Source organism: Pseudorca crassidens, chromosome 3 (assembly GCF_039906515.1).
Source record: "Pseudorca crassidens isolate mPseCra1 chromosome 3, mPseCra1.hap1, whole genome shotgun sequence".
Taxonomy (NCBI): Eukaryota; Metazoa; Chordata; class Mammalia; order Artiodactyla; family Delphinidae; genus Pseudorca; species Pseudorca crassidens.
Genome location: NC_090298.1, coordinates 142,349,330 through 142,365,329, shown reverse-complemented (window position 1 = coordinate 142,365,329; position 16,000 = coordinate 142,349,330). Strand labels below are relative to the sequence as shown.

The 16,000-nt window shown below is 42.6% G+C and overlaps 1 long non-coding RNA gene across 1 annotated transcript; it reads left to right on the top strand.

Annotated features, from left to right (window-relative positions):
• The first annotated feature begins 986 nt into the window (after positions 1 to 986).
• Positions 987 to 2,816, top strand: LOC137220871 (uncharacterized). The gene is made up of 3 exons (XR_010941819.1): positions 987 to 1,130; positions 2,205 to 2,410; positions 2,561 to 2,816. It is a non-coding gene; the product is annotated as an uncharacterized lncRNA (long non-coding RNA).
• Positions 2,817 to 16,000: the final 13,184 nt, after the last annotated feature.

Sequence of the window (16,000 nt, the reverse complement as noted above, 5' to 3'; positions counted from 1 at the left end):
ATCTCCCCTTTCTTTGATTTTGGGCTTGACCATGCGACTTGCTTTGGCCAAAACATGTGGACAGAAGTGACAATGAGCCTGTTCCAAGCTTAGACGTTAACAGACCCAGGCATTTCCACTAAGCTTCTTGCAGTTCTGCCATCACCACAAGGAGAGTTTGCATCAGTGAGGCCACTGCTGGGGGATAGTTCTCCATGTCCCACATGTGAGCAGAGCCATGACTGGCTACATAATTCTGCAGGTCCCACTGTAAAATGAAAATGCAGGGTCTCTTATTCAAAAAGTGCAAATAATTTCAAGATCAATAATTTCTATGTGCATGGCCCTGTGCAGTTTTACAGGTCATACACCCAGGAAGCCAGCCATGGCGGAAGCAGTGACAGCTTTTGTTTTAGACCAGGGGTGAACAAACTACGGTCTTCAGGTCAAATCCTGTCCATCACCTATTTTGATTTGGCCCTAGAGCTAAGGATGTTTTTACATTTTTCAATGGTTGAAAAAAATCAAAAGAAGAATACTATTATGTGGCATGTGAAAGTTATGTAAAATTCAAATGTCTGTGTTCATAAATAAAACTTTATTGAAACACACTCCTGAATATTTATTTATGTCGTGTCTGTGCTGCTTTCACACCATTACAGCAGTGCTGAGTCATTGCAAGGGAGACTGTGTGGTCCACAAAGTCTAACATGTTTACTTTCTGACTTGTTAACAGAAAAATTTTGCCAACCCTGTTCCCAGCTAGACAGAAGAGTCACTTAATCAATTCCTGCCTGGATTGGCCGAGCACCAGCTGAACCACAGACCTCTGAGAATGAGTGCTATTGTTGTGTGCCCCCTGAGATCTTGTTGTCGAGTGTAACGTGGCAGTCGCTAACCCATCAGGCTGCAATCTAAGTTGAGGTTTCTCAAAGAATGGTATGTGGGATGATTTCCCAAGTATGTGGAGGAGACTCGCATGGCATTGAATTGCATCATAGGGAAGCACTGCTGTTTTCCATTCTCTTTAAGTCATTTTATCAAGGAGGAAGCCTCAACTTGGTGCTGGTTAAGTCTTTAATGCTCTCCTCACTCCTGGTCATTCTTCATAACAGAAACAGAGCAGACCTTGAGCTCAGTATCTCTATCAGGTAAGACAACGCTCTAGAATAGATATGAGTGTTATTTTCAACTGTGTTTCTTTTTTCTAATTTATTTTCTATTTCTAGCAAGCAGTACTAGTTTTCTATTTATGTCAGTGTGTTAGTTTCCTTTTTAAATGCAATTGTTGTAAAAATTGTGAGTTTATGTGAAGAAAAATTATAAAGGTGGTATTTTTTAAATAAAAATATTGAGTAAATCATTGTGCAGATATAAGTAAATATGAGAAAAACATCACAGAGGTGGTGGACAAATGGCTGAAGTTTGGGAAGCACGGATACAGTTGATTTCTGAGGACCCCCCCCCATTCTCTGGTTGCAGAGCAGTATACTAAGCATGTTAAATCTGGGACGACCCTCCCTGATTCAGGCTCTATCTCTGCTGCTCATTGGCTGTTTAACTTCAAACAAGTTACTTGACCTCTCTGAGCCTCTATCCCATTTTTGCAAGATGGAGATGATAGTACCTGTATCCAAACTGTAGTGAACACTGTTCGCTGCCTACTAGCTTGCTTCCTCCTTTGGCCCCTGTGTACAGAACCCCAATTTTGTTAAGGTATCTACTACTCCCCCAAGTAACCACGAGCTTCAAGAAAGCTGATTCCAGCTCCAGACAGGGTTTAATTGCCCCTTCCCCTTGCCAGTGATTTCTCCAGAGGGTTGGACTAACGGATAAAAATAATAATCTAGAAGTCATCATTGCTTAGATGAGCCATGAGAGGCCTTTGAGAACACTTTGTAGCTCCTAAGAGAAAGTCACTGGAAATGATGTTCTCTCGTCTTTGCTTGGCTATTACTGGGTCTCGATGTGATCTCTGGAACCACTGTAGCCAGCTGCCTCTGATAAAGCCAGCACCTATACAAGAGAAGAGATGGGTGGACAGACCCCAGGCTTGATGAGGTTGTTGAGTTGCTGAATCAACCAACCCTGAAGCTAACCCTACCTCTGCAAGTAAAATATGTGGCCTTATAAATGTCCTTGTTTAATAAGTCAGTGGGAGATGGGGTTTCTCTCCCAACCAAAAGATTCCTAACTGGTACCAACATTGGTATTTTATGTTCCAGGTTCAAATTGCTACATCAATACGTCTACCAAATGGTCCACTTGGTCTGTGATTATTCAGACAGTCCTTTGCACATAAGCATCTGTAACAGAGACTTCCATTTGTCAGCCGGTGTCCCTTCCTCTCTTCTTCCTTACAAGCAAAGGTTTTATTCAGGGTGGCAACGTGACCAGTTAAAAGACTACATTTCCTACCCTCCCCATGCGGGTAGGTGGGACCACATGACTAAGTTCTGGCCGACGATGTGAAAATGAAAGTGAATTTTGAGCATTCCAGGAAGGCTGTCCCAAGGGAGCTGATTCAGCCAAAGTGCACTCTTCTCTGCCCTTTCTCTCTTCCTCTTCCTGCTGCCTCCAGGGGAACTGCGATGGTTGGAGCTCCAGGAGTCTTCTTGGATCACCTGATATCCTTGAGGATGGAAGTTTTGTACCACAGAGCACAAAGATAGAAGGAAGCTGGGTGCTTGGTGAATTTCTGGAGCTTCCATACCAACCCTGCACTCTAACTTTACTTGCAGTAAAGTAAACCCTTGTGTGTTTAAGCCCCTGTTACTTTTGGGATTTCTGTTACATGCGGTAACACCTAATCCTGATACATATCTAATTGGAAATTCCTTGTTCTTTATCAAGAGGCTGATGTCTGCAGATATATAAAAGCACTGTTGGAATAATTTTCAGATACACAAAAGACCTAAGATTTAATATGATCTTTATTGACACTCAGATTCTCCAAAGAAACTTCGAGTTGTTGGGAGAGTGAAAATGGATCATTTATGTCATACACTTAACTCAGAATCTAGTGCAGACAAAGCACCCAAACAGTGATGACTCCTAGATTATTATTGTTGTCAGCTAGTCCAAACCTCTGATTTGACATGTGAGGAAATGGAGACCCAGAGACAGGAAGCACCTTGTCCAAATAATGTAGCCACTCAGCAGTGCAGGCAAGACGAGAATTCATATTTCTTCACTCTTGCTTCAGAGGTCTTTCCCCTCTCCTGAGCCTTTCTGCAAGGTAATGAGCTCCACCACGAAGGAAGTGTGCAAGGGGCCTTGGATGCCCACATCCTTCCAGGGATCCTTCTTGCAGTGTTCTTAGTCCATTAAAATCGCTATAACAAAATACCACAGACTGAGTGGCTTATAAACAGCAGAAATGTATTTCTCACAGTTCTTGAGGCTGAAAGTCTGAGATCAGGGTGCTGGCATGGTCAAGGGAGGGCCCTCTTCCAGGTCACAGACTTCTCATTGTGTCTTCACATGGCAGACAGGGCTAGGGAGCGCTCTGGGGCTTCTTTTATAAGGGCATTGATCCCAATCACGAGGACTCCATCCTCATGATCTAATCACTTCCCCCTCCCAATTCTATCGCCTTGGGGATCAGGAATTAAACATACAAATTTGGGGCGGGGGAAACAAACACTCAAACCATCGCATCTCTCTCCCAGGCAGCCAGCTCAGTTGAAGAATCTTTTAGCTTTCTTGCAAGTTCAGGATTCCATAACTCATTCAGGACCAGAATGAAAAGGAAGGATTGAAAGTCCTTTCCTCTCCCACCTGTGTGCTCCCCTGTGTCTGTTTCCATTATGCCTGTGAGTGAGTATAATAACGTGTGATGGAAATGAGAACAAAACTGGGAAAAGTAAATAGTCTAGCCTTGAATTTTACCAAAGCCTGGAACACAAGTAGGGTGGGTTATGACATACTTCCTCCTTTCTTTGCGGTCTTAGCTTGCTTTCCTTTTAATTGCCCTGTCTCCTGTAGGGAAGATGGCAGCGATATGACATCAGGGTGGCTAACACAGCCATGCAAGAGGGTCTAGAGGTGTCCAGCCTCACTTGAAGACCTACAGGGAAAACTGGAAGGCTCCAGAGACTGTTTGGATGCAAACTCCCTCCTGGAGGACTGTTACTGACACAACTTTATCAACATTTCCTTAGTGCTGTTATTAAGGCAGCCAGCTTGCCCCAAGCTGATGAATTTTAAAAGAAGCATAAAATAATTTTTTTTAAATACTTTGAAGCTGAAAGAGTAATGAATGTTTAAAAGCTTGGCTCATTTGAAGCTTTTCTTTGGAGCAGATTAACCCATTCACTGATTAGGGGTCCAAAAAAATGATTATTAGCAGATTCCGAAAACCATGTTAGACATTAAGATATCTCTAACCATTTAATTCTTAGGAAAACCCTATGAGGCAGGAATTGTTGTCACACACCCGCCAACCCAGTCGTAACTAAGGGAGCTGGACTCAAACCTGGGCCCGTGAGATGGCAGCACACACTCTGGCCTCCATCCTGGGCCCTGCCGTGTTTGGTTCTCCACCACGGGGCCACCCCGGGATTCAGCCCATTTAGCGTGCCCAAGGACAATCTCCCATACTTGCCTGCCAGCTCTCAAACTTTCCAGCCTGGCCAACAAGGTCAGAAAGCTTTTCGGGGGGTGGGGAAGGGAAGAGAAGGGGATGCCGTGGGGCATCTTCTTGGGCATCTCCTCCGTTCTGGTTCTTGTTGGCTCAGAGGAGCAGGCTGCTGAGCCCCAAGAGTGGAGGGAAAGCTGGTCTTGGTGGCCCCAAAGGGAGAACTAGAGACGGCAGAGAGGAAGCCCACACAAAGGCAGATTTGAACTCCATAGAAGTTCAGCTTCTAGCAGAACTGTCCAACTAGACGGGAATGAGTTGCCTGTCACTAGAGGTAGGCAAGCAGAGGTCATGCTGCCACCTTCCAGGAATGCAGTATGAAGAATCCCGGCCTTGGATGATCTCGGCACTCAGTGACATCAAAATAACCCTTGTTCCAGGAGAATGTATCACAATCAGCATTGTGTTAGCATGTACTGAGCACCTGCTCTGCCAGGCTCTGCTCCAGGTACCCAGCCAATCCCAACAACTCTGTAGGTAGGGATCATTGGCCCCATTTTACAGAAGCTCAGAGAAGGTAAATGCTTGTCCACGGTTACACAGCTTGACCCACATCCTGCTGTCTCCCACACCTGTGCTTCTGCCACTCTTCATCCTGCTTGAAGTCAGTCCCATTGGTGGAAAGCAACCTTTCCACAGGGAAGAGAGATCTTGTCTTCATAATATCGAAAATCACTACTATTTATTGAAAATTTGCTACATGCCAGCCACTCTTCCATGCATTTTGCAGATATTACCTAATTTAATCCATCTAGTAAATCATCTTTCTCCATTGACATATGAAGGAACTGACTTCCAAAGGTGAAGTCACTTACCCAAGGCCACATCTAGCTGGTCAGTGGCAGAGTGAGCCTGACTGGGAGCTTGAGCTCTGCTTCATTTTGATACCTACCTTTCAGACAGGGGGCAACCCCAGCCACGAGGCATGTGGAACAAGAGGAGGACAATGAGAAAGACGAGGGGGTGGGGATGGTCTGGGGAGCCATGTGAAAGAACAGGGCTCATAGGGCTGATGGGAGGCTGGGGAGGACCTTTCCACACAAAGCCTGGCTGCAGAATGAGAGAGGCTCCCCCGGCTCTGCTGATTTGTATGGCTAGCTGTGCAGCCTTAGTCAAGTCACTGCCCCTCTCTGAGCTTGGAATAGCCCACAGTTTAAAGCAGAGCTCCAAGCCCAGCAGGAATGAGAGGACAATTTGGGAAACTGAGGCAATTAGGCAGAGTTACGAGAAGCTAGGAATCCATAAACTCAGACCCTCTCAGGCCCACTCGCCAGTGTGCCAGCTGGGAGCGCTAACTTACCCTCCCTGCCCTGGGGGCACTTGGGAATGGAGCTCCCACCACTTGCAAAGCACTGGGTCCCAACCATTCACAGAAGGAGCTGGGGTGGCCAGATCCCAGAGAGTCACACACTTTGCCCTCTTCCAACCAGGACCTGCAAGGGGTGCCATTTTCCAACCAGCTTCTAGGGAGTTGATCCTCTGGGACTCTTTCACCCATTTGTTTATTCATTCAACAAACGTTTATTGGGCACCAGCAATGTACCCATCCCAGAGTTAGGCACATTCAGATCCATACACTTGCTACTCTGAGATGAGGCTAATTGTCCCACATGGGCCAGGAGAGAGGAAGCAATTCAGCCATGATCATATGGCTAGGAAGGGGCAAGGTCCGCACTTGAGCCCATGACCTTGCTGCCACATGGGCCAGCCCTGACTCCCTGTGTCTGAGATATACCCACAACCTGGGGCCTGCTGCTGGAGCCACGTGCATGTGTGTCTGAAGGTCCTGGATTTCCCACCGTCCTGGCACCTGTCACAGTTTAGCAGGTTACCATGGTATCGCTCCCCAGCACCCCGGGCAGCGGGGACCACCATCTGTTTACACGGCTGTCAGAGGAATTGATGTCATACGAAATTGTCAGCTCAGCAGGATGGGAGGAGGAAGAGTGGGCGGCTCTGAAAGCTTCCAAGCCATCAAAACTCATCTCAATCAAAGCCATGAGCAAATTGCTGCTTCCCTGGGGGGAACAGAGGAAAAAGGGGTAGGCTGAAGAAAAAAATATTTCCCCAGAGGAAGAAGCAGGTAGCAATAGTAATGGTTAGTATTATTCTTTCCATTTTTACACTCATTTACAAATCACAAGTCCATTTTGGCCTCTCACAGCCCTGGGAGGTGAGTGTCACCATTAGCTCCATTTTACAGGTGTTTTTAAATATACCACTGAGGCTCAAAGATGTGAAAAGTGTTCTCAAGGTCATAGCAAATCAGATGGCAAGGCCAATAGGAAACAACTCCCTGATTCTCAGACTAAGAGGCTGAGACTTGCTTTTGGCCAAGATGAGAGGCAGGCCTGCCGCAGGTGGCACTGTCCAGGGATGCCCAGGGGGGATTTGCCTGCTGAACACACCTGCAGAAAGTGGGAGGGAAATGACATGAAGAGCATGGTCTGAGAGCTGGGAGTCCCGGCCTCTAATTACAGCTCTGACACAACTGATGTTGCAGTAAAGGACAGAGCAGCTGGTGGTTGCCCACGGCTCAACGAAGAGACATTTAATATCCCTAGAAATATAACTGGAGAGTGGAAATCCATTACTTGCTGCTTGGCATCCATCCTTCTTCCTCAGTCAACTACTGATTCCCCTGGGAACCAAAACTCCTCTAGTCTCACTCCACTGGGGTTTGGGAGAGGCTGACCCACTGCCAGATGATCTGGATCTAATCCAACAAGGATATCTCAACTCCAGGCTATGGTGATTGACTCAGGCATAGGCACATGACCCAAAATGAGCCAATGAGAGTCAGGAAAGAGAATCTCTCCCTTCTGCTGGGCTGATGAAAGGACATGACATAAGCCAGAAGTAGGCCACTGTGCTGCACCAGAGGGCAGATCCTGCCTGAGAAGGGAGCCAACATCAGGGAAAACAAGCCAGAAAGGAGAGGATGACAGATTTCCCCTGGATCCAACCAATCCTGAAGGAGACTCTATTGGACTTATATCGACCAATACATTTCCCCTTTTGCTGAGACAATTGAGTTGGGTTTTCTATCATTTGTGTCACCCCTACTCATCTCAGTGAGAAAACCCTGTGGGATTGGAAGGAATCGTTGAAGAAGCTGGGGCAGGAGTGAGACCCCAGGGCAAACTGGATAACAGATGGTTGCTAAACTGCCTTCAAAGGAGAGTGGGCAGGGTAACTGCAGGATTTTGGTTCTGCTGGGTGGGTTATGCAAGTTGGGACCAGAATGGAATTGCTAGAGTGAAGGACAGGCTGAGGCAACCATCAGGGTCCCCTGTCTTCATCCTTCTCTGTGCAGCTCCCAGCCTCACCTCTAAATAAATGTTGACCAAGTATTTAGAAAATACTAATTTGAAGGAACCGAAAGTATTAGCCTGCTTAAGCGACCCCTTGTCTCTAGCTAGTCCAAGTTCTCTAAAATCTGATAACTTTGGAAAAATCCTATTTCCTCTCTGGGCCTCAGTTTTCTCATCTGTAAAGTGGGGACTCTCATTTGCATTTTGCTGATGAGGAAAGGGAAACAGTGAGGGGACAGGACTTGATTGACCTGCACAGAGGAAGGATCAGGAAGATCTTAGAATCTCTCATCCCTCACTGGGGATCATGGTCTTCCATTTGCATATAAGCACAAGTTTTCAGCTGGAAAGTTTTTCTTCCTTAAAACAATCTGGTCTTGTTGCTTACTTATTTTATACACCTAAAACTAATATAATATTGTAAATCAATTATACTTTAGTATAAAAATTATAAATATATACAATTACCTCTTAAAGACATGAAATAAAATATTAGGTGAAATGATACAATGTCTGGGATTTGCTTCAAGATCACATGGAAGAGAGAGCATGGGTAGAGGTATAATCTATACCTCTTGTTTAATCTAAACAAGAATGGCCAGGAGCTGTTGAAACTGGTGTGATGGATACATAAGTGTTCATTACACTATTTCTTTACTCCTGTATAAGTTTGAAATGTCCATGATAAAATGTTAAAAAATAAAAATATGCCTCCTAGTCTGCTATCACTGTGGGCTGTTCTGACATGTTTCAACGTGCTCCACCCAGGACCCAGCCCAAGGGAGGTGAAAAGAAGTGTTCCAGGATAATTGACGGAGACAATCATTTGAGCTTTTCGCTTACTGTGGTTTTTCTCTTCCTGCATCTCAAACAAGTTGGTGATTTTGTGCTCCTTGACACACAGGGAGGCCAAGGCAGGGCAGGAAGGCAAGGCTGCTTAGGTCTTCAGTGAAGAGAAGGGAGAATTTTATTGAAGTTGGCAAGAGAGGAGTGGGAGACGCTTCCCCAGCCTGGACAGGGTCCCACCTTGACAAAGCTCCTTGAGTCCCAAGGGCAGCATAGAAACCACAGAACCACCAGTTCTACTGGAGCCGGGACTGGGAACACCGCCATGGTGACTGATGGGCACTGCTGATGCCCAGTGACAGAGGATATCACTTGGAAGCTTTGGCAAGGTCTAAGAATGTATGGCCTTTGCCTTAAACCAGGGGCAGTCTGCTCCCCTAATGGCTGACACGGACCCTCTGGTCTGTCAAATGGGTTGGGGGTTTGGATTCTAATTTAAGACAATTTAAAGAAAATGAGGAATATAGAATGGTGGGTACATGATAGGGACAGCAAAATAAAGCAAGAGACTCTGGAGACCAGACAGCAGGATTCTGATCTGGTTCTGCTGCTTATAGGCTATGAGACCCTGGACAAGTCACTTCCCCATCCAAGACTCAGATTTTCCACCTGTAAGATGGGGACGACAGAACAAACATGATGGGCTTGCTGGGAGGAGGCAGATGAGGGGATGCCCTGCATGGTGCGAGACACTTGCCACTGCCTTCTCTCTCCCCCATCCCACCTGCCCCTCCACCACCCTGCATTTAGGAAGAAGCCATTTAAATGGAACTGTAATTCATAGGCAGTCACCAGAGGCTAATTCAGAATTTCTTTTTTGCTCCTTGATTAAATAACAGTTTACAGTCTGGTATCTCATTTTCTTGGTTGGCTACACAGAGTCCTCTGGAGTTTTCTGCACACAGGGAGGAGGCCCCAGTTAAATCCACACACAAAAATAGGTCATCTATAGAGCCAACAGCCCAGTTAAGAATCATCTTGCCCTCCAGCAACTACACAGCAAGGAGGATGAAAGTCATACCGACAACTCTTGATTTCCTCCAAACTCGCTCCTCTCCTGGACTACTCCATCTCAGGGAATGGAACCCTATCCCCCCACCCCCAATCATCCTTGGTTATCTCCATTCCTCACATCTCCCTATCCACCTATCACCAAGGCTTCTGTCTTCATCCTGCCCCCCGACATCCACTCACTTCGCTCCATTTCCACACCACCTCCCAATTCAAGCTGCCACCTTCTATTGTCTAGAGCTTCCTCGTTGGTCTCCCTGCTGCCCTTGCCCCCCACCCCCCAACCTTCCTCCCTCCACATGACGGCCTGAATTTTTTTCCAAATATAAACCAGAATGTTTAAAATATTAATCAAAGTCCTCCAAAGGCTTTGTACTAAGCTTAAAATAGAAATCCACTACTTATCCTTATCCACTCATACCAGCGTCTCCTATCCCCTGTTCTGTCCTCCCACCTCAACTCATTGATCATGGGCCCATCTTTGTTCACGCAGCTCCGGCCCCTCTGGCTTTGTCCTGTCTTCTGAACACAGATGCTAAGCGTTTTCCTACTTCCAAGGCCTTTGTATCTTCTTACAGCTGCCTCCTTCTCATTCCTCAGGTGTCAGCTCAAATGTCCCCTCTTCAGAAAAGCTTCCCCTGACTGCCCCGTCTAAAGTAGTCCTCTGACCCCCATAACTCTGTGCTATTTAAATGAGCCAAAGATGGCTACTGTATACTGGCCCCTACGTTATTTCTTCGAGACCCCTGTCAGCTTGAAAGGCCACCAAATTCAAATTTTTATACATCTACTTATTTTTAAATACCAACAAGCAGATTTTTAGTCATTTAGAGGCTTCCTGCTTTGCATAATCCACAAAACTACACCCAACATCTGCTGGCCATTGATAAGGCAGAGCTTGTGTTTATTAAGACATAAGCTGCTGGGACTTCCCTGGCGGTCCAGTGGTTAAAACTCCGCGCTTCCACTGAAGGGGGCGCTGGTTCCATCCCTGGTTGGGGAACTGAGATCCCGCATGTCAGCATGGTGCGGCCAAAAACAAAACGCAAACAAAATACCCTAAGCTACTATAGCTCTTCAGAGGCCTCTGACCCAGGGGTTCCCCACCATGATGCTGAGCGACACCACCTAGACATAAAACCTCATCTCTGGCGCCCCCAGGAGTCCCCTTCTGGATGTGGCCTCCTTGCCATAAGCCTCTGGATAGACTCCTGCTATGAGAGACTCCCTCCAGTATGCAGCCCCGTCTAAGCACCATGTTACTACCTCTCATGGTCACAACTTTCTCCTTGAGAGGCCCAAATTTCTTGAACCTCCTATACTCTTATCCACTAACCTGTTTTATTTTCTTTGTAATACTTATCACTCTCTGAAATTACCTGGCTACTCTGCTTGCTTGCTTTTTGTCTCTCTCCCTTCTTAGAATGTAAAATCCATGTAATCAGTCAATAAGTCTAGGAAAAGGATATTTACCCTCCTTAGTAATCAAAGAAATTGCAGAGTAAAGTAGTGAGATGTTATTTGTTCACCCAAGTTGGTAAAATTTCTAAAGTTTGACAATGGTGAATATTGCAAGAGTATGGGAGGAAAGGGGTACCCGCATACCCTGCTAGTGGGAATGTGAATGAACACAGCATCTTAGAGGATAATTCTAAACTTAAAACACATACAACCCCTGACCAAGAAATTTCACTCCTTAGTAGCTACCCACCCACCCACACACACACACACACACACAAAATCCTTATGTCTGTATAAAGAGGAATGTTAAGAAATAAATCAACAAAAGAGGACTCCTGCTTCCAGGAAGATGGAGTAGATGTGCTTTCCCTATTCCTCCTGCTAAGTACATCTAAAAACCCTGGATGGAATATATAAAACAAATATTAAAAGACTCCGAAAGATGAGAGAAGGCAAATGGCTGGGGATCTCAGAATCCAAGGAACAACACAATGATGAGTTCCCTGGGGTTTTTTGCTTTGTTTTGTTTTGGTTTTGGGTTTTGTTGTTGCTGTTGTTTGCCTCATTCATCCCAGAATTAGAGCCAAAGAAGCCAGCAACCAAGAAATGCCAACAGGCATAGACAAAAACTCTCAACAAAAGCCTGCTTTCACTAGCCAGTGGACTGGGAAAGGGACAACCAAGAAAGACACAAAACTTTTAGACAATAACCACTCTATTCCAGAAAAACCATCGTCCCACCCTCACCCGTACCAGCAAAGACCAGTCAGGGAGCCTAGAACTACTTCCTCATCAGGCTCTAAGAATGTGCCCCAATCCCCCACCCCATCAACCCCAGTTGATGTCTAAAAAACCCAAGCAGAGAGCAGAAATGAGCCCATCCTCCACCCATGGTGTCATGGAGGCCACACTGGGAGCAGTAATAAGGCACTCCTACCCCACCCAACCAGGGAGGTGTCAGTGGAGGCCACATGGGGAGCTGGAACTCCTACACCCAGCCAGCAGTAATGAGGAGTTCCCACCACCTTGGGTATCAAAGGGGGCCAGATGGGAAATCTGGACTTCCATCCCCATCTGGCAACAACAGAATAGCACCCACCTTCCCTTGCCAGAGAAGTTTCAAAAAAAGCCAGCTAAAATAGAAGGCTTAAATAAGATGCAGAGTCTCGTAACATAATACCCAAAATGTCTAGGTTTCAATCAAATCATTTTTCATACCAAGAACTAGGAAGATCTCAAACTGAGCAAGAAAAGGTGTCAACAGATGCTAACACTGACGTGACAAAGACGTTAGAGATGTATGACAAGGATCTTAAAACAGCCATCCTAAATATGCTTCAACAAGGAATCATGAATATGCTTGAAGCAAATTAAAAAATAGAAAGTTGAGAAGAAATATAGAGAGGCTCAGCAAAGGGTAAACAAGCATGAAAAAAGAATCAAATGGAAATTTCAGAACTGAAAAATACAATAAGAGTATAGGGCAATAGAAATTACCCAATCTGAACAATGGAGAGAAAATAGATTGAAAATATAATTAAAGGAAACTTGGGGACATATGGGACTATAACAAATATCTAACATTTATATCACTGGGGTCCCAGAAAAAAGTTTTCTAAATTAATTGGGAGTGATGATAGTAATATCAGATAAAGTGGCTTCAGAACAAAGAAAATTACCAGAAACAGAGAAGGACATTATATAGTGATAAAAAAGTCAGTCCACCAAGAAGATAGCAATTTTAAATGTGTATGCACCAAAAAACACAGCTGCAAAATAGATGAAGCCAAACCTGATAGAACTGAAAGGAAAAAAAAAGACAAATCCAAATATATATTTGGAGACTTTAACACCCTCTCTCAATAATTGAGAAAGCTATTAGACATAACAATTAGACAGAAAATCAGCAAGAATATTAAAGAGCTTAACAAAAACAACAAACTGGATCTAATTGACATTTATAGAACACTCTACTCAACAACAGCAGAATACACATTCTTTTCAAGTGCCCACAGGATATACACAGATAAACCATTAAAAACCAAAAAAAAAAAAGCAAACAGACAAAACAAACAACTTCAACAGATTTAAAACAACTGAAATCACAAAGAGTATGCTCGTCAAACACAATGAAGTAAAACTAGAAATCAATAACAGAAAGATAACAGAAAAATCTCTAAATATTTGGAAACTAAAAAAATGCTTCCAAATAATTCATGAGTCAAAGAGATAGTCTCAAGAGGTATCAAAAAGTACATTGAGCTAAGTGAAAATGGAAATAGGGCATATCAAAATTTGTGGCAAAACTAAGGCAGTGCTAAGACAGGAATTTATAGCACTAAGTGCATACATTGGAAAAGAAGAAAAGTCTCAGATCAATAATCAAAGCTCCCACCTCAAGAACTTAGAAAAAGGAGAGCAAAATAAGTCCAAAGCAAGTAGATAGAAGGAAATAATAAAGAGAAGAGGAGAAATAACTATAATTGAAAACAGTAAAACAATGGAGAAAAATCAATGAAAGAAAGAGCTGGCTCCTTGAAAAGATCAATAAAATTGACAAACTTCTGGCACAACTAACAAAGGGAAGAAGAGAGAATGAGGAATGAAGCCACGGATATCACTACAGACCCTGCAGACATCAAAAGGATAATAAGAGAATACCACAACAACTCTACACACATAAATTGACAACTCCGATAAAATGGATTAATTCTTTGAAAAGAACACACTACCCCCAACTCACCAAATATTAAATAGATCATTTGAATAATCTTAAAACTATTAAGGATATTAAATTCATAATTTAATTTTAGAATGTCCAAAAATGGACTCTCCAGGTTTGGATCACTGGAGAATTCTACCAAACGTTTAAAGAATTAACATCAATTCTCCGCAATCTCTTCCGGAAAATAGAAAAAGAGGAAAAAGTCCTGAACTCATTTTATGAATCTGCTATTACCCTTATACCAAAATCAGGTAAAGATAGTACCAAAAAAATTTTTAAATATAGACACAAAAAGCTTAACAAAATATTAGCAAATAGAATTTGCAGTATATGAAAAGAATTATTCACCATAACCAACTATTGGTCAATATTTGAAAAACAATTACTGAAACCTATTTTAACGGCCTAAAGAAGAAAAATCACAGGATATACCAATTGATGCAAAAAAGGTGTTTGACAAAATTCAACACCCATTCATGTTGAGAACTCCCAGAAAAATAGGAAAGGGGGAAACACCCTCAATTTGATAAAAGTATCTACACGTAATCAACAGCTAACACTATACTTAAAGGTGAAAGCCCAGTGTATGTTTTTCCCCTAAGATTAAAAACAAGACAAGGATGTCTGATCTTTTCCTTCTTATTCAGCACTGTGCTAGAAGTTTTAGCCAGTGCAATAAGGCAAGATAAGGAAATAAAAGACATACAGTCCAGGAAGTAATATATAATACTGTCAGCATTTGCAGATGACATGATTATGATTTTATACTTTAATAAATTCCAAGGAATCTGAAACATACAAACAAACAAAAAAATTCCAAAAAACAAACCTAAACCTTAGTAAGTATAGGTGAATTCGGCAAGATCACAGGATACAAGATAAACATACAAAAATCAGTTGTATTTTTATATGCTAGCGATGCACACGTGGAAGCAAAAGTTAAAAACAGTGTCATTTAGAAAGACTCAAAACAGAGAAATATTTAAGTATAAATATAACACAACATGTATGGGAAAACTATAAAATGTATGCTGAAAACTATAAAATGTTGATGAAATAAATCAAAGATCTAAATAAATGGAAAGACATACTCTGTTCATGGATTGGAAGACTTAACATAATAGGTCAATTTTCCCCAAAATTAATATACAGGTTTAACAAAATTACTATAAAAAGCCAAGTAATGTTTCTTCTGGCTATAGATTAGATTATTTTAAATTTATGTGTAAAGGTAAAGGAATTGAATTAGCTAATGCAATTTTTTAAAAGGAGAGTAAAGTGGGAGAAATCATTCTACCTGATTTGAAGACTTATTATATAACTGCAGTAATCAAGACCATATGGTATTGGTGGAGGTATAGACACATAGATCAATGGAGCAGAATAGAAAACCCAGAAATAGACTCACAAATACAGTCAATTGATTCTTGACAGAGGTGCAAAAGCAATTCAGTTGATTTCAACAAATGATACTAAAGCAATTGGACATCCATAGGGAAAAAAATCTCAGCCTAAACCTCACAACTTATATAAAAATTAGCTCAAAACAGATCATGGATTTAAATATTAAATGTAAGACTATAAAACTTTTTGAAAAAAAAAATAGAAGAAAATCTTCAGGGTCTAGAGCCTGGCAAAGGGTTCTTAGATTTGATGCCGAAAATCTAATCCATAAAAGAAAAGATCGATACATTGGATGGATCTTATTAAAATTAAAAAAAAAATGTTTCTCTGTGAAAGACCCTGTCAATAGGATGAAAGACAAGCTATACACTAGGATAAAATATTGTAAACTATGTATCCAATAAGGACTAGTATCTAGCGAGGAAAAGTATATACGTATTATATATATACACACATATATTATATATATATATTTGAGAAGTTCTGAGAGTATATAAATTATATATAACACCATTATATATACCATTTAATATAATATAATATATATACACATCACCGTATGGTAATGGAATGTTCTGTATCTCAGTTGTATCATCATTAATATACTGGTTTTGATATTGT